General features: G+C 36.1%; 1 protein-coding gene across 3 annotated transcripts in view; it reads left to right on the forward strand.

Moving 5' to 3' along the window:
* The first annotated feature begins 655 nt into the window (after positions 1–655).
* MAP2 (microtubule associated protein 2) overlaps positions 656–18,510 on the forward strand; it is a 309,591-nt gene continuing 291,736 nt past the window's right edge. For all 3 annotated transcript variants that reach the window (XM_030916768.1, XM_030916769.1, XM_030916770.1), the window contains exons 1-2: positions 656–878; positions 3,827–3,917. The gene's annotated coding sequence lies outside the window, so the exon portion shown is untranslated. The remainder of the gene's footprint in view (positions 879–3,826; positions 3,918–18,510) is intronic.

Here is an 18,510-nt window from a genome sequence, read left to right on the forward strand (position 1 = left end):
ACATAGTAGGTGTCAATAAACATTCGTTGACTCAATAAATGAATGAATCTAATTAGTGACAGAGCTGGGTCTAGAATTCTCTACTCCCTCAGCCATTGCTCCTTTAGTGCTGACAAGAGTTGTTCTATGTTCTCAAGCGCCCCACATTTCCTTTGTCGTTTCTGGATGCACCTGTGGTTGAGTTTGTGAGGCAAGGCCCGTGAGCTTTCCTGGTGAGGTGCCACTGGTATCCCTGCCTCACAGCGACACAGGGGAGGGAAGCCGGGGGTCTGTGGAGGTTGCTCCCGAGAGACTAAAGCTGCTGCCTCCGATTTTCCAAGGACGCCAGTGAGGAAGGCCCGCCTGTCTCGCCGCCCGGGCACTGGCCTCACTTTGTTGCGGGAGGGGACCAGGGCTCTGGAGATCGCCCAGGCCAGCGGCGGGGCGGGGCTCTCCAAGGCTCCCACCTCGCGGTCCCCGCCTGGCGGCCGGCGGCTGCGGCAGGAGGCGGGGCGGCCGTGCTCCCCCTCCCGGACACTGCGGCTGTGGCAGCGCCAGCCCCGCCGCGGCCGCCCACGGGCTCGCGGAGTCGGGCGGGACCTGCGCGGGGCGGGGAGGAAGGGCCGGGGCGGGGCTGCCGCTTGAGAAGGCTGGTGGGGGCGCCGCTCTCAGTCTGGGGCGGGCGCTCGGGCTGCGCGGGCTCTGGGCAGCAGCAGCAGCAGCAGCAGCATCCTCTCTTCCTTTACTTCCCTTCCGCTTCTTTCTCTTCCTTCTCCTTCTTCCCCCTCCCCTCCCCTTCTTCCCCTAACCCTTCCACCCCTCTGCTTCTTCTCCGGAGGACGCTAAGTCCGTGAACGGTGGCAGTCGCGACCGCGGGTGCATTCAGTTTCTGCGCCCAGGTAAGAGACCGTCCCCACCTCTGACTATGTAGGGCGCCTCTTCTTTTGCCTCGGTCTCTGAGTAGAAAGAGGTGGGAATGGGGAGGGGTCGTGTCTCATCCTCTAGCACTCGCGGCAGGCAGTCTGGGAGTTGGCCGAGCTGCCCAGCCGTGCACCTGGCGGAAGATTCGGGCCTGTCCTATCCAGGTGTCACTGCGGAGCAGGGGGCCGGACGCTACTGGTACCTGAGCCCTGGCTTCGTAGAAGAGCGAGTGACCTTGTTAGGTACCACTTTGAAACGACTGAAAGACTGAAAACTTACGCCAGATAGAATACGTGTATCGAAAGCCAGTATTACCTGAGCTGTGGAAAGAAGGGGGGTGGATTCTGCAAAGATAGTGGAAAATAGGAATTCGAGGTAGGAGATTTTTTTGTTCATCCAGTTGTAGAGAACTGCACACTGGCAAGTGAGTGAGTGAGGGAAGTCTTGCCCGTTTCAAATCATGTTTCTCTGTTATTCCTCAGAAACAGCTGGGAGAGGAGGACTGATATTTATAATTGTAGGAAAATGAAAAATCTATGTCTGGTGGTGTTGGAGGGCGGGGCACGAAGAAATGAGTCTGGTTGAGCTTCCACACAGTCGTTTTTCTTTTTAAACGATGGGGGTGGACGTCTGAATCTACAGTACATCTATTCTTTTCTTCCTTTTCTTTTTAAAAGGCTTTTTTGGTGGGGAGAGGGGGACTGCAGTGCTCGCTGCCTTCCTTCCCCCACCTCGTCTTTTGTTTAAGGATGGAAATTTCAAGAAAGAGTGTGTGGGGGGCTAGGAGTGGGGAGGTGTATATTTGGGTGTGTATTGGGGGGAGGGGTAGTAAAGGGGATAGAGTCAGAAAAAAACATCCTTGAAAACGAAATTAATGTTATTCTGCCTGGCATCGGGGCTTCAGGATTTTGTCAGAAAATAAAAAGCTTTCATTAGCAACAAGCCCGTTTGTGACAATTGCTGTGTGCCATCTGTTGTAAGCCCTTAGCACAATGCTTCCAGGACATAGACCCTTTAAAATTGAGTCCAGTGTAAAGGGTTTTTGTTTAAATGCATAAGCATACAAGTATGCACACAAATGTGTAATACACTATATACATGTTACAAAAGGAAATTGGTACTTAAAAGACTGATTTTTAAAAATTGTATTTGAGGGTTTGGAAATTATGTTATGAATGAAATATGTAGTGCAAAACAAAAAAAAATATTGGTGGTGGTATATAATTTTGGGTGTGAGGCAAAGGGATTGATGACTGTTGGTAAGGAACTAACTTAAATGTTGAAGATATAATTTATTTTAAAATGATGCGTCTAGAAAAGGAAATGATTGCAAAGTGAAATTGAGGTTTGCAGCCACAGTGAGGCGATGGAGAACAAAGCCTTTTATGTGAGCCACATTATGCAAAATGTCCCATGCATGAGCTGCAGGTACCAGCCCAGTTCAAAAGCATAGTTCTTTCACTATGTCATTTCACTGTGGACAATTATGATTTTTTTGGCAGTCAAATAGATTGAATAAATAGAAGCCCTTTAGAATGTTGTTAATTTTATGCCCAAGGAAAAGATTACAGCCTTCCATCAGAATATAACACAAAACAGCACTTTAACTGGGCAATAGGTATCTGTATTTTGGTAGAAATCCTTATGAATTTGCGAATCATGGAAGTTCCAAAAGCCCCAGCCCCATGCACACAAAGAACCCTTCCTTCAAGAAAAAAGGCATTTTTTTTTTCATTCGGTAAGGATTATTATATTTGTGTGTGTGTCTGTGTTTATGTTGATTTCCTGCTAATTTCATCTGATTATCATAGGTTTACATCTGCATTCATGATTTGTATATTATCAGAGCCATTGTGGCTTCAGGATCAGTGGTACATGCTGTTTATCTGTTGTTTATTTAATTTTAATTTTTCATATTTTACAGTTTGCTACAATATTATTTAATGGCCAAAGTTTTCTTTTTTAAAACCATAAGTAGAAAATTGCTTAACACACATCTGAAGATCTAAGTAATTTAAAAATAGAGCTACCTTTTATAAAATAATATTTTAGTTATACTAATTTTTATTTTATTTATCTCCTCTCTTATTTTTTTTCCCCTTTTCTTATCAAATAACCTGTTTCTTTATGGCTGCTTTAGTATTCTGTTTATGTCTAGACAGCCATAGCAGGTCCAGTGTTCTCAAGAATTTTGAATTTAGGATTGTTCATTCTCTCCAGCACCTCTCAGGATGACTTGTTTACAGCACCTTCTCAGGGAGGAGAGAGGGAAAGAATGTGCTGAAAGAGCATGACCCAGTGAAACTGGCACAGCCATTACCTCATCCTAGTAGGTACTTCAGATTCATTGAGGGAGCAGGCATCCTCTCAGTGGAAACCAAACACCAGGAGCACACCCATCTCAGGGCAAAAGCCTTTCTCTTCCCATAGTAGCCTCTACTAATGTCGTTCCACTGAGGTTAAAGGGATATTTTCTCTTTTATGTATTCCTTTTCAGGGATCTTGAACTTGGTTAGAAATATGTAGCCAGAAATGAAACTTGGCACAGAATCCTCTAAGCCTGAAGGAATAATTTCATTCCTTTACCCCTTTTGGTTTAAACCAGTTTGCAAATTTTCTAAACATCAGAAGGGAAAAGGAAGAAAAATGTTGGTGTATTTTTGTGTATTTTCTTATCACACATACGTATTTAGTGTTGAATTTTACTAGCAGTTAGACAACAGACTGGACATGCTTTTAACAAATATAGTTGCATTGTTGGCATTTTAAAAAATCATTATTACATTTGCTTATAGGACAATAGGTGCATCCTTCAGTGATTCATTGATGTCCGTATGAGACTGACCATATGAAACTGGGGATTTTAGTATTCAAGTTGGTAACTCTGATTATTGAATCCTTTCAATACTTAATTTCCTCTTAACAGATTAAAGAATCTGAAATAACAGTTACAATAGAAGATAACACCACACCCAGATCAAAACTATCCTCCTTAATGCTAAAAGTAGTCACTTTAGGTAAGTCATTAGTAAATGCATGAACCTGAAGATAACAGTTTTGAAACAATCTCAATTTTTTGTCTCTGTTATAGATGAGTTAAAGATGCTGATAAACTCTGAGTCGTATCTGATTCTCTCAAATATATCAAGTCTTTTTGCTACTTTAATTATCTCTTTACTATTGCTATTACCTTAATCTACTCAATCTAGACCTTTTCGTGTAAGGGCAGTATTTTGATCCTTTCACCTTATTTTCCCGCCCTTCACACCGTTCTTTTAAATTTGATATTTGGATATTAGACTTACTGTTCTCTAGCTATTTTTGTTTCAGCAATGTTACTCTCTTGATAAAAATTTGACCTTTATTTTCCATTAAGGAGAGCACTTACTACCATTTATGTATTCATTATAAGAAACAACTTTTGATATTCTCGGTTATCAATTGCAGAAAATGGTTCTAGGCACCAAAAGCAGTTAAAGGGCTGCAAATTAATATGTAGTACACAAAAGGCCAAAGTCAAGGGAGAGAATGTGTATGGAGGTTTGGGTGGGTGGGTGTAGAGGAAGATGTGGAATGAAAGCAAATTCTCAGCTATTAAAAGCTGTCCATGTAGGGTAGAGATGAGCCTTTTTCTTTTCTTTTTTTTTTTTTTTATTATACTTTAACTTCTAGGGTACATGTGCACAACATGCAGGTTTGTTACATATGTATACTTGTGCCATGTTGGTGTGCTGCACCCATCAACTCGTCAGCACCCATCAACTCGTCATTTACATCAGGTATAACTCCCAATGCCATCCCTCCCCCCTCCCCCCTCCCCATAATAGGCCCTGGTGTGTGATGTTCCCCTACCAGAGTCCAAGTGATCTAATTGTTCAATTCCCACCTATGAGTGAGAACATGCGGCCTTTTTGTCTGAGAGAGTGAAGAAGGAATAAATGTTTTGTTTTTCTGTTTCAACATATTTTGTCCCCATCCCTCCTCTGTCATGTCTTTGAACTAAGGCATGGTGCTTCCTTGTAAAAATTATACAGTATGTTTATTGGAAGGAGTTTTATGGTGAATTAGGTGAATTCAGAATTTTAAGATGATGTGAACACAATTAGATGAATTTTTATGAAAAACACTTTGAATCTAATCTTTGATCTTTCCTGTTCAAGACATAAACTTTCCTTTGAATGGTAGTGCTTTAACTGTAATACATTTTACTTAAACATTTCAGTAAAATTCTATGGAAAGTTAGACAAAACAAAGTGCTCAGAATCCTCTTTCAGTCTGTTGTTAAGTTTATATTGTGGAAGCTGGGGAAAGTTTTAGACAGTTTGTTTTCCATTAAAACACACACCAGAGGGGGCACATTTCTTTTCTTTGCTTTTTTTTTTTTTTTTTTTTTTTTTGCTTTTTGTTATGTTAATGAGCCTTTTTGGGCAAATAATTTACTTTTAAGATCACACACCTTGACTTTTTTCTTTCCTCCTTTTTTGTCTTCTCTCTTTCCTTTCTTCCCTTTCCCTTTTCTTCTTTTCTTCTTTACTTAGATTGCCCCTTCCTTTCAGTTTGTATTGGCGAAATAAACATTGGTCTTTAATATAGCCTGATATTCTTATTGAAATTTATTTTTCATTATATTTATATTTCTCATTTAACATGAAATTTTATGCTAACCTCTCCCCCTTCTCAAGGCTCTATCCCTATCTTGGTCCTTTCTTTGAACTTGGCTTTTTTTTTTTTTTTAGCTCCGTCTCCTGGGTTCACGCCATTCTCCTGCCTCAGCCTCCCGAGTAGATGGGACTACAGGCGCCCGCCAACATGCCGGGCTAATTTTTTGTATTTTTAGTAGAGAAGGGATTTCACATTGTTAGCCGGGATGGTCTCAATCTCCTGACCTCGTGATCCACCTGCCTCAGCCTCCCAAAGTGCTGGGATTACAGGCATGAGCCACTGCACCCTGACTAAACTTGGCTTTTATATCTCCTAGGCTTAAACAGTTTTTTCCTTGTATACCAATCTTTCGTAATGCTTTCTACCTTAAAAAGGCCTTTAAAAATCAGGAAGAAAAGTTACTACCCTATTTCTCCCCATTAGTTTGTATCCAAGTTTATTCAGTTTCCCTTAGGTTATAGATAGTTGCTCACCTCAATGTATCCTCATCAGCCTTCTTTGAATTAATTTAAAGACATTTTGCAGTCAAAAATAATACATCTATACAATGAACTTTTTTAAATAAAAAATTTGACTAGCCGACTGACTTTTTATTATTTTGTTCATCAGACACTATAAAACATGGTTCAACTAGTTTTTTTTAAAACTTAACTAGTAAAGTTACTATGTGTCAGGCAGTCCATTGTCTTTATTTTATGTTAACTGATTCCACTAATGTATACCCATTAAGTGGAGTATGAACTACTGACAAGCAATCAGTAAATGTTGAACTAAATTAATTTAATTTTAAGTAAAATATTCCTAATTACATTTCTCTGTATAGCATCATCATTAGTCATCATAATCTATCTCAAAAATGACCATAAAATACAGTGCTTGAATAGCATGAGTATATTTCATCACTTAACTGTCTAGGTCCTTTACAGTTAAAGCAAACTCACAAGTAAATGTACAAACTGACTCTATTTGAGACAAAACAATCATTTCAATATGAACCCTTTATATTTATTTAAGTAGTAATGGATTTTAGGTGGCTACTGCATTGCATTACAACAATTTAAAAGTACAACATTGTGTTGTTAATGCATGGTGCTGAAATTATATAATGAATTGGTATGAGAAAGTATCAATTTTAGAATGAATAATATGGTATCATTTTGATTGGTATTAAGGCAATTAAATAATGCTCAGCTTTGACATTTTACTATTTTATTTGAGTATTGTGCCTCTCAAATTTGTAATTTAGTCTTCCCTTAAGAGTTTACTTTTTTGAGCAAAATAATGTATTAAATAATAGGCTGCCTATTTTTTATTGTTGTTTATATGATACACTACATTCTTTTGGCCCACTTTGAAAAACAAGCAAAGAAGTTTTTAGGATTCAGTTATTCATTCTTTTTATCTTAGTAGGTCATCCAGTATAGCCAGGAAAATATTTGATTCGTTAATTTGCTACATAAACTTACTTATTGTTTGAAGAAAATTTGCAATCTATAACATACAATTTCTTTACTTAGTGGATGAGAACATGGAATTATAATACCTGTAACAACTTCTCAGCCTGCTAGTTTTGTCTACCTGGTGTTCACAAGGGCTAACATGATGGTGGTAGTGGTGGTATTTGTGTGTTTGTGTATAATTACTTTCTAAGAAAGAGTTAGAATTTTATATATTTGCTTTTTTTATAGGTGAAATCAATTATTATGCAATCAGTTGATTCCACATGAGAATAATTGGTATTAAATACAATTTAATAGGGAAAAATGACCAAGTATTTATTAATGAAATCAAATTAGATTAATATTAAAGTATCACTGTATTTTTCTGTTTAGGTTAAGATAGTCCAGATTCCATTGTTCATTATTGAAATCAAATGGTAAAGCTAAATCTTGTGCTCAGAATTAGAGCATTTCCATGTTGATCAAAACGTCCTAAGTTGGAATACTGGCTACTTAAATGTATATTTTAAGAAGTTCAGGTGACGCTGCTTTCACATGGAAAATGCACTTTATCTTCACTTAAACACCAGAAACCAGGACTGATGGAACTTTTAAGAATTTTGCTGCTAGGGAAACATAAAATACTAAGCATCTATTGAAACCTGAATCTCTTATAAAACAACCAAGTGACTATGATCTAGGATTTAATGTACACATATGTAACAAACCTGCACATTGTGCACATGTACCCTAGAACTTAAAGTATTAAAAAAAAAAAAAAAAAGCTTTGGCCACTGTGTCTCAGACGAAAGTTTTGCCTCATTCGAGATGAAGATTGTTATAGAGCACTGAGTGGCCTTTGGTGAAACTGAGCAGTTTTTTTCATTTGTTTAAGTTCTTACAGCTTTAAAACTCCGTCACAAATTTCATGTTTTTTCTTCTTTTGTCTTCAGTAGCACCATATTGAGAGTAGTCAATATCAAAATTGGCAGTATGAAGCTTTGTACAATCCTGGAGATTCTTACTGCCTTATTTAGCCCCTTCCCAAATGGTACCATAAGGGTTTTAATAGGAATCCAAAGTTCTCCATTTAAAAAAATGGTATTTAAAATGGATAAACTGATTTTTAATAAAGTATTTTGCTTCCTGACATATTTACAATTTATGTAATGGGATAGCTTTTTGTAGCCCTGTTAATTACTGGACTTAGAAGGACTGTATGTTTACATATCTGGAAATATTTAAAATGCTATTAAATGCATTCTTTTTATAATTAGTTAATTATTTTCTACATTTACAATGAGAGTTACAAATATATTTTTTATTTCTGTGCCTCTGCCCAATCACTGAAGAGGCATCAATTCTCAAGACTTGCTACTTCTATTCAATTAGAGGATGTTTGACAGGGAAAAGAGACTATTAAGAGCAAATGTTATGAACCTGTGGAGTACATATAAGTAAACTGGGATAGTGACCATTTCAGTGATTTTCCTTATCTAATTAGTAGGGGAAGCAGGCCTGAGACTCAGTAATTCAGGCTCAAAATCAGTGCTTGGTAAGAGGTGTCACTGAAGACTCATCTCATTCTGACTGCCATTCCCAACTCTGCTTGTATTTCTGTTCTCTGAGCTGAGGGTGGAGTGAGGTGACAGTCATACCTGCCCAACTTTGTGACTCAACTGTGACTCTCACATGGATATAAAAGAGGGAGGGCCTCGGAATTCTAGGGTCATTCCAACCAGCTACATGCCAGCTACACTACTATAAGCATTGAGACTAAATCTGATCCAGGAAACACTTACAAAGCTACTGCTCCAGGGCCATTCCTGTGGTTTGGATCTCTCAGGATAGTAGTTTAAACTCTGGGGATGTGTGCCCAGACTTGGAAAGCCAATGAGCTTTTCTGTGAGCTTGAATTATCCATACTGATGCTCCCAGACTGATTTGAGTCTATGTTTAAACTTGGCTCAACATATAAGGGGAATGCAACAAAAATAGGCAGGTTGAAACTTTTTTCTCATCTGTAGTGCCATTAAATTTTCTTAAAATTGCTTTCCTTTTGCGTTTCCCCCAGATTTAACATTTTTAGCTAAGAGGAAGTGAGCTAGAAAGGCTGTGGGCCTCTGTGTTTGTGCCTGTTTCCCACTTACCTTCCTACTCTTACGTGCCTTCCTGTTTCTCTGCCTACAGTGCTCCATCCCTCTTGGTGGTGGTGGTTGTTGTTGTTGTTTTTGTTTTTTTGTTTGTTTTTTGCTTTTTCGAAGACTGCAAATTAAATAAGAATTAGGTGTTGCTGTGGTTACTGTGTTCAGCAGAGCTTCACCTGCACCCATGCTACTTAAGCATTATAGAGCCTTTAGTTGACAAATACTTGAAAGCCATGAAGAGCATCTTGAAGGAAAGAAATTAAGTAGAAATTGTGCTTAAATATTCAAGGAGAAACATATTCCTGGTCACTGAAAACTGAAACCATACCACTATCGAGAAAATGAAAGAATTCTAATGCCACCATTCTGTTAGAATATTCCGTGTAGTATGTCTTAATTCTCTAGATGAAAATGTCTAATCATCTAACAGAATCAGAGTGACTGTTTTATCACTGAGTAGATAGAACAGAGTTTCTTATAATTTCCATATACATTGATGAAAAATGGGTTGTGCATATTGTCTTCCTCTGGAGTGTCTTTATGTGGTACAGGAAATAAAACCACCTTAATTATGTATCAAGAGTCAACACATATAAATGCAGATCTCTTAAAGTAAGATATTTCGTACTCTTCTTAGTTTATTTTATTTGATGGTCTGAAAATTTAAATAATCTGTAAAGAATTAAAATAATGCCTTTTAGAACATGATGTTCTTACTCGGGAGGGATTCACTCTCTCTTCTACTTGAATATCAGGCTAATGTGTCTTTTCTTAGATCACAGCCCATGGTTCATTCATTTATTTATTTAACAAATGGTTATTGGGTTCCTAATATTTAGCAGGCACTTTTCTGAATGTGGAGAATATCAGAAGAAACCATATAAGTTCCTGTCCTCATGGAGCTAACATTCTAGCAGCAGGAGACAGACTTTAACAAGTAAAAAAATAAATGAATATTTCAGACACAAATAAATGCTGTTGGGAATATACAATAAACATATATAATAGAGCTTGTCTGTGGTGGGATAGGCTGCCTTTGGAGGCATGAGTGATGAGAAGTAGCCAGCCATAGGAGTACCCAGAGGAAAAGCTTTCAAGTGAGAGAGAATAGCGTCAAAGCAGGACGAAGCGTGATATATTTGGGAAACAGAAAGACCAATGGCGCTGGCCTTTGACCCCGACGAGGAGTTTGTCTTTTATTTAACTTGCACTGCATTGTAATTTTTGAGGTTGTTAAAAGCAGAATTTTTTTAGGATCTTGTAAAAGCTTTCAAAGATTAATTATATCTTCTAAATCCCTCTAGATATATCTGTATCTTATTTGCTAATGTGTTAAATCACAAGAGAGAAATAATTTAGAAAATCAGAAACCAATGGTGGAAACAAGAGTAGACTTTTGGTAAGCTGTTCTTATCTAATGCTGTAATGTAACTCAAACTGTGTCTTTTTTTTTGGCTGTTGGAGAATTACATGCATAATTAATTTTAATCACTTGTAGTCTCTTTGTACCCCAAACTAAGCTTTTCAAAACAATCTAAACAGAAAAGTACAAATTCGTGTTTGAGGGAAGTAGTCAAAAAAAAATTCCATTCTCAATATGAATGTGTCCTTTGGCTATTTCCCGACAGCAGATTTAGTTGTAAACAAGGTCAGGTGCCAAGCAACAACCAACATTAAATAACAGTGTAACACACGTTTTACTTCTTAGAGACAATGGTCTAAATCTCCTGAGAATTTGGTAAGTGAGCTGATCCAATTTCATGATAATCTTGAATCATGTATGAGATTAATATTTATGGCCTTAGTATAATTCTCTATTGAGTTTAGCTTTAAATATAGTTTGCAGCCATTTGATTGATTGTACTTTTGGCATGGTTCAAAGCTGTTTACTTTTTTCCTAAGCATGCCCTCAATAAACAAAATTATTATTGTTATTATTTTATTATTATTATTTGTTTGAGACAGAGTCTTGCTCTGTCGCCCAGGCTGGAGTACAGTGGCGCCATCTCGGCTCACTGCAAGCTCTGCCTTCCTGGTTCACGCCTTTCTCCTGCCTTAGCCTCCTGAGTAGCTGGGACTACAGGCACCTACCATCATGCCCGGCTAATTTTTTGTGTTTTTTAGTAGAGACAGGGTTTCACCATGTTAGCCAGGATGGTCTCGATCTCCTGACCTCGTGATCCGCCCACCTTGGTCTCCCAAAGTGCTGAGATTACAGGCATGAGCCACTGCGCCTGGCCTATTTTTTAAATTTTTTTATTTTGTCATATTATGGTAGTTACTGGACATTTCCAAAATATCACATAATTTAGGAGAAATTAACATTTTTATTTTATAATGGAGTATTTAATTATTGTTGATTTTTCTTTAAGCCTCTTTCCTTGACTTCTGTTTTATTTTTAGGATTATTTTTTATTATGTAAATTACTTTAATGTGGAACCATTCGATATAGGGATCTCCCAGACTTGCAGTTACTTAAATGTTAAAAATATGAGACAAGCATGGTTACTTATGCTTATAATCCTAGCATTTTAGGAGTCTGAGACAAGAGTTCAAGACCAGCCTAAGCAACATAGTCAGACCCCAAATCTACAAAATAATTTTTTTTTAAATTAGCCAGGTGTGATATTGCGTGTCTGTAGTCCTAGCTACTCAGGAGACTGAACTGAAAGGATTGCTTGAATCATGGAGTTTGAGGCTGCAGTGAGCAATGATTGTGCCACTGCCCTCCAGCCTGTATGACAGAGCCAGATCTCTCTCTCTATATATATGTTTTATATATGTGTTATATATGTTTTATGTGTGTTATATATGTTATATACATGTGTTATATATATAAAACAAATCAACAAATAATTCAAATATGTATTAAAGTCTGAATAGTATTCTTGGAATTATATCCAAAATGTGGCCTTTTTAATATTGAGATATTACTAAGCATCAGATTTAAATTAAAATGTATTTCAAAGAATTAATGAAAGAGCTTTAAAAAGAATCAGAAAAGTAATTAATTTCTTCTATATAGACAACCCTGCTTGTGCTATAGAATATCAAATATCTAGCATATTGGTCTCCTCTAGTTGACAGTCACTAGAGATGTAAGACATAAAACTAGTATTAAAAATAATATAATTTACAACCATATGAATGGTAAAAAAAAAAAGTATGTCCTGTAAGTGCTAGCAAATTCAGAGGAGGGAGAGTCATTGCCATGTGCAGAAATGAAGCGCATTATGTCAGAAGCAGCATGAGTGTGTCTAGGTTTGGAAAAGCACCTAGATAGGACAATAGCAATAGCAAAGGCACTGAAGGTGACAGTGAGCAAAGCAAACCAGACTGCCTGTAATAGAGGGTTTCTTCTGGAGAACAGTTGCCTGTATGGGTGGTGCTGGATTTGTAGAGGTCCTTAGTAAGAGATTTGGGTTCATCGTAAGGCCACTGGCATCAGTGAAGGATATTTGACCTGGGAAATGGTGTGAGGAATGTGAAATATTCAGATTAGCAAGAAAAATCTGGGGAAAGATAGTGGCCTGCCTAGAATTTCTACGTATGGTGTAGCATAGAGACATCAAACTATTTAGACTGGGAAACTAAGGGACTTCTTTGGAAACTTGGGTTACAAACATTTTCATATACAATTAAGAAAATATCAACACTAAAGAATGGGATAGTGTGATGCTGGTGGAGATGGGTGAGAGTTAGAAGCCATGCAGAAATGTCAGTCAGTGAATAGTATAGGCTTCTATCGGGGTTAAGTCACATGCATGCCAAATATATATATATTTAAAGACACTGGCCTTGGAAAATAAAGCGAAAGAACAAAGATTAATTTCTATTTAATTCCTTCTAATTTTTAGACCTTAATGGAAATGGACTTCATGACTTCACAGATGTTAGTAAACAGTTATTGAAAATCAGTTATATGTGTGTATATGTATGTTAACAAATTGTCTTTCAGAAGATTGTAAGCACATCTTGTTAGATATTTCTTTCTAATTTTAAAGATTTGCATTAAGACCTATTAATATTTTTATAGTTAATGTACTGTGGTAGGGATTGGCAAGCTATTTTATCAAAGGGCCAGAGAGAAAATTTTTAGGCTTTGTGGGTCACGTAGTCTCTATCACAATTACTCAGCTTTGCTATCATAGCAAGAAAGCAGCCACAAACGATAGATAAACAGTTGTTATCATGTTCCAATAAACTTTTATTACTAAAAACAAGTGATAGTCCCATTTGACCTTCAAACTGTATTTTGTCAACCCTGGCATATGTTGTCATGGTTGAACATGAATCCAGAAAATGGCTTTGAAATTATAAAAACCATACTGTTAAAAGATAAATACATGAAGACTATGTGAAGACAATAGTTAATATATTTCGCTTTATGAAGTCCCATGGATGGAATCTTTAGATTTCTCTCAAGTCAGAGCATGTTAGATACTGGAGACTCTTTCCTAAGCCATTAGCTTGGTTTTGTAATCAGTGTTTGTGACGTTGATTGTGTCTCCATTTTTTTCTTGGCTTCTAGTAATCTCAGAATAAAATCGTGTCCCCCTTCAGGTAACTGTGTAGAATCTTTAGTAGACATTTCATACACTCACATTTTCATGCATCATTTTCTTATGATTTCTCTTTATCCTAATTTTGTTGACTCTTTTTATTAAAAGGTAAAATGTAAATCAAACTATATTCTGTATTTTCATCAGAGATCTACTTTCAATGAAAGTCTGTGACCAGAACAATATTCACTTTTCAGAAGGAAAAGATGGCATGGCCTTTTCGATCATATTGATCATATTGTATTGTCAGTTAGGACAGATTGCATTGTTCTTGTTCAGTTTTCACAAGTGAGATCATTATCTCAAAAATAAATTATAACGTGTGTGTGAATATGCTGTTGGAGACATTTGTTAAATCTGTTACCCATGCACTTAAAAAAAGTGGGGTGGATTTTTTGATTCTGAACCTTTCACTGTTCGTTATCAAAAATGTCTTTTAAATCATTTTTCAACCCTCTCAACTTTAGTGGTCCTGGTAGAAAGATGCTAAGACCCAGGTGTTTTGTCTTTTAAGTGCATGGTCAGTGAAAATATTCTGAGAATTAGAATTTAGATATGTAAGCACTATTTTGTCTCTCTTCAGAATGCCACATGAGGTTTTCTCATTCAAACTGAAATCTGGGACTTACAGTATAACTATGAATTTTGATTTTGTTTTGTTTTACGTATTCTCATGTGAAATTGTACTGTTGCCTTCTAATTTCGATAATAGGTAGATATTGTGGATACATTGGAATTATTAAATAATTGGCCTAATTTTCACTGTCCTATTAAATCAATAGTGAGATTGTTTGACTCTTCCAGAAATAACATGATGGACAAGAAAGCTCCTCATGTGACCATTAGCCTGAAAACAAAAAGTTATTAATTAGCTGTGACTTGATAATGATTCTTAGACATAATCAATGTGAGTGTCAAGGGAAATGGCAATATTCTTCTTTAAAAGTTAAGAAAAATCGAAGAATACTGTACAAAAATATGTAAGTTAGAAAGTTCTTAGTTGTCAGATAGTTAGTGGTTTGTTCCCCCTTATCAGGACTTGTATTTGAGATAAGTTGTTCCCCTGTAATCATCTTGCATTGTTTAGAGTCACAGAGAATTAGAAATGTAACAAGTTGCATTTCAACCAGATGTGGAACATAGACGACACCTTGAGTGATGAGCCATGTGTATAGTCAGAACCAGATTTCAACAAATATTGTTGCCTAGGTGCATTTGCAAGGAAAGTACAATAGGCATGAGACTGTACTATTGTTATGGTAGTGAAATATATAAAGTATCTCAAATATTAGCAAGAGGTTAGATTAAGCTAAGTTAGTCAAGATGAAAAGATGGTGTTGTACTTTGCTAACGTGAGTTCAATTTTATTTTCCCATGGCAAAGAAAAAATTCATATTTTATTGTAGATATCAGATACTTATGGAAACAGTCTGTAGATAAGGATGTGGATGTAAATGGAGTATGAATATTTAACCCGGAGAATATTATTTTTATTATTTTAAAGTAATTATTTCAAGGTAAAAATTGCTTAGGATTCCTGTATTATGCTGGGTTATTTTTCGCATTACAAAATATTTCAAACATAAGAGCAGCCACTGGAAACTTTGTGATGAATAAATATTCATGACTGTATCTTGTGATTAAAACATAGTTTATTATGTAAATAACTTCACTGATTTTATTCAGCATCCTTTTTCTGGGAATATAATTAGGAAAAAACATTGAACAATTGCAGTTGCCTTTCTAAAAATATTATGCACCTTCTTAAACCTGAAGAGAAGGTGCTATATGTCTATGAAGAATCTACTCTCACCATTGAGCTGAGGAGCCCTGGTTTAGGCCAAGGCACATCTGGAAAACGCTTCTCCTTAGAAAAGTACTATTGGCTTAAACAGAGTGGCAGCACTTATTCATGCCATTTCTGGACTCATGTCAGCATCCTCAGGATGGAATGAAAAGTAACCTTACAATGACACAGCCCTCTGGTGGTCAGATTTGCTGTTACATATCATCTTCATAAAATCTAGGTATACATATATTCAAAACACAAGCAACATTTCAGATTTTGAGATAACTATATTATATGTTTTTAATATAATCTAATAATAGAATAAAATAGACCTCCTGTTGGAAAAATCCATACCAACTCTAATAAAAATTTCATTTTGCTCTTAAAAATAACATACTGACTTTTATTCGGTTGCCATTTAACTGCATAAAAATTTATAAGTTAAACATTTGAAGTTATACATGAACAGTGTAATGCCTCCTCATTGATGGTATATAAATAAAGTTTCTTCTCTATTTCTGAAGTTGGAGAGAATAAAATGGAGAACAAAGAGGGGTATCATATGGTGATCGCTTTGTATAACTCCAGTTTGACTGAGTGCTGTTATTTCTGTGTACCCACATTGTTGCTGCTCCGTTTTGTCATTTATAAGATTATACATTTGATTACCTAATTCCATAACTACATGTGATTACTAAGGTCCACATTTATGAATACCTATACTTCTTTGAACAAGATGCCTAATATATATGCGTGTATAAATATGTACATATATATAATTTTTAAAGGATAACTTTGCATAGACTCATAAAGGAAGTACTGAAAAAAAATCTCAGTTGAAACTAAACTATGACTTTCTTGGCCCTTGTTTCATTATTTTTAAGGTGAGGATAGTTACCAAAGATCTCTTGAGTTTTTTGTTTTGTTTTTGCTTCACAGCTAGGAATCTGGAAGTCAAATTAAAGCTGTCTTTTAGGGCAAAGACTTATTGTTTCTCAGGAAGTGAGAGAGAGTGAACAAAATACTCTATATGCCACAATTGTAGCTCCATAGAAAAAAGCAATGTCAACAGGTTTACCGTACATAAGAGGTGCTGATCACTTATAGGTCACATTAGCCATTTGAGAACAGTCAGAAAGTAAGCAACTGTCACCCTTTATAAAATTGTCTAAAGTTTATAAAATTTTAAGTCGATGTTATGTGATCCCAGTGCTTGGTACTGGGATATCCAACATGAATAGATATAGACAAAGCACTGAATTTATGTGGAGGAGAACGTAAATAAAATAACATCTTATTGACCCTTATTTATTTTATGGTTTTGTTGTCCACACAGTAACTTTTAAAAATGATGATAAGTTACAAACTGTTCCATTACACTGTGTTTAGATTTATCGCTCTGTATCATTGTATAGGCCACATAATTTTTATGGAATAGTTCACTGTTTAAATATTTATCCTTGAAACATTCACTAATTTCAGTTTTGAAGTAGGGAACAAGACACCATAGTCACTAAATAATTTTTGTTTCCTTGTTTGTACAGTATCTGCAATAATATTTTATTCTCTTATTCACCATGATATCCCAATTATGTCTATGAAGGGAATGGTCAATAAGTATTTTTGAATAAATGAATGAATAGTTTTAGAGACACAAGCTTAGAATCCCAAAAGGTTTAACAAAACTTGTTTCATCCTATACCAAAAAGGAAATGGTGACTACTTTTGGAGACAATAAGATTTGAAAGAATTAACACTATTTCTCTTAAAAAGAAAAAGAAGCCTTCATTCATTTGTCTAAAAATATCCAATTTTTGCCTTCAACACAGAAATCCTTATAACACCGCACTCTTATTGAGTCCTTGAGAAAGTCATTTGACCCTCTGGGCCTTAGTTTTCTAATAAAATAAGGGGATAAATTTGTCCCCAAGACTGCTTTTATTTTATGGTTAATTGGAAGAGCATTGCATTAATTCACACTTTTACACAAATCAGTCATCTTAGCTACCTGTTTGCTCAGAAAAGACTGCAGTAGTTGGGATGCTGGACAGGTAAGTTTTTTTATTTTTATTTTTATTAGGGAAATTTGAATGTCAGAAAGGAAGGTTGGAATTATAAGGCACCTTCCAGAGGAAACAAATCTATCCATAATGAGCACTTACTTTATATTCAGCAAGTTTTTATTAAGAACCAGTTATGAGTTTCCTACTGTGATGAGCCATGTTGGCAGTACAAAGTAAAAGACAATCCCACATCCCTGCCCTCCTGGAGCTTGTTACCCAGTCAGCCACCTCACATCCTTTTGGTTATTAAACAGACTATAAATAAATGCTTATCATATCACTAAGTTACATTTTTAAAAGTCTTTGGGGGTAAGAAACACACATTTGATACACTTAAATAAGAGCCCAGTCATAATTATAGTTGTGTGTTAAAACTATCATTTATGGTCATGTATAAAAATGATGATTCTAATATATAACTATGTAAATAATGATACAAGTAATCAGAGCTGTTGGAAAGATGAGACTGAGACAAAGCTTTGGGAAAAGACAGATACAACTTTACATTCTTTGTAGATTATATTCACCCTTCCTGTAGCTGGTATGGATTTTTAAAAGAATAAAAAATATTTTTGAAAAAAATAATTTGCAATAGAAAGGCAATAAGGTTGTTTTTCTTCACCAATGTACATAATACCATGTTTTATTTCTTTGGGCAGTTAAGTCTTAAAACAATTCATTAGACGTATGGATAAAACATTACTCATAAATCCTTTAAATTTTTTGTAATATACAGATGATCTACAAATGTCTATTTTAATTCTCTGAGAATGTCTTCCACTTCAAATGTAAGTCCTTTGGAGGACATGATGCTTTGGAAAAGAAGGGAAAAAGGAGGTATGCCCAAAGGATTTATTGTACTGCTTTTCAAAGTGGAGGCCAGCTGTTTTTGGAACTAGAATTAAAATGTAAATTATCAAAGGGAAATAATGAGAGCCATTCCTTTT

This window comes from Rhinopithecus roxellana, chromosome 14, assembly GCF_007565055.1.
Source record: "Rhinopithecus roxellana isolate Shanxi Qingling chromosome 14, ASM756505v1, whole genome shotgun sequence".
Classification (NCBI taxonomy): Eukaryota; Metazoa; Chordata; class Mammalia; order Primates; family Cercopithecidae; genus Rhinopithecus; species Rhinopithecus roxellana.